Source organism: Aplysia californica, unplaced genomic scaffold (genome assembly GCF_000002075.1).
Source record: "Aplysia californica isolate F4 #8 unplaced genomic scaffold, AplCal3.0 scaffold00176, whole genome shotgun sequence".
In the NCBI taxonomy this organism is placed as follows: Eukaryota; Metazoa; Mollusca; class Gastropoda; order Aplysiida; family Aplysiidae; genus Aplysia; species Aplysia californica.
Window position 1 is genome coordinate 327,631 of NW_004797446.1, and position 1,134 is coordinate 328,764.

At 45.7% G+C, this 1,134-nt stretch overlaps 1 protein-coding gene across 1 annotated transcript in view; it reads right to left on the reverse strand.

Annotated features, from left to right (window-relative positions):
- LOC100533220 (ror) overlaps positions 1-1,134 on the reverse strand; it is a gene marked incomplete at its 5' end in the record, with an annotated part of 52,059 nt that overhangs the window by 14,407 nt on the left and 36,518 nt on the right.

Consider the following 1,134-nt stretch of genomic DNA (forward strand, 5'->3'; position numbering starts at 1 on the left):
ATGGTCTGCTGGGGTAATAATATAGTGTAAAGCGCATAGAGCCTGCTGTTGAGCGGGGATATGCGCTATACAAATGCTATCTATTATTATTATAAGGACTTACAGTGGATAACAAACCATGCGGAGCGAAAACATCCAAGTTGTGGACTGGCCTAAGTAGGACAGAGTGTGTAACGGCAGCTAGGGACTGTATGCACTAGCGGGTCACTGGACGTCAACCTCTGAGCCAGAGATGACCCCCTCCCCCCGCCCCAGTTACACAGGTAACTTCACATATTCTCCGCAAGATGAAATTTTTATTAACGTTATGCTGTATTTGCAAGCTTTTTAAATGAACTGCAGCGAAACATGGCTAGTTAATATACTGCAGCGGAACACGACTAGTTGATATACAGAAGCGAAATATGATTAGTTTTGGGTAGCCTTCAGGCTCGGCACTCAGCAGAACAGAGAGATGAGAGAATTCCTTAATTAATACATTATGTTCCCGGGACAAGGGGAAGAAACTCCGATTTGCTCAGGGCGGTAATCCAGCAACGCCGTTTAAATGATTGTGGCGCGCGATGAAACCTGAGATCTATCCTTCTCCAGAGCAGACCTCGTCTCATTATGTCATTTTCTCTCTGTCTCTCCCTGAGTCTGTTCCTTACCCCCTCCCCCCCCCCACACACACACCCAACGACTCCCCTTTTCTCCCGCCAGATCCATCCCTGTGCCCAATCTTTCTGTCTTCACAATTCCTCACCGTCATTTTCCCCCACCTGGCTTCTTGGGTGCATTTTACTCCCTGTCTGTCTGTCTGTCTGTCTGTCTGTCTGTCTGTCTGTTTGTCTGTTTAGTTTTAGTAAGAGTTTTACGGCACTTGCAACATAATACGATCATATAAGTGCCGAAGATTAGAGGTGTTACAAGAGAGTAACAAACATAAAAAAGAAGGAGGAGAGATCAGGGCGACATATGTTTGATAGGAAAGAAGGAGCAAACCACACCAGAGACCCCGATAACAACCCACTGTCTGTCTGTCATCCTCACAAACAAAGGCTTACATGAGTCCACATATTTCAACTGACAACTTCATCAAGAAACCAGCTGGTGAACTAACAACTCAATACTAAACATTCACAGTGCCCCCCT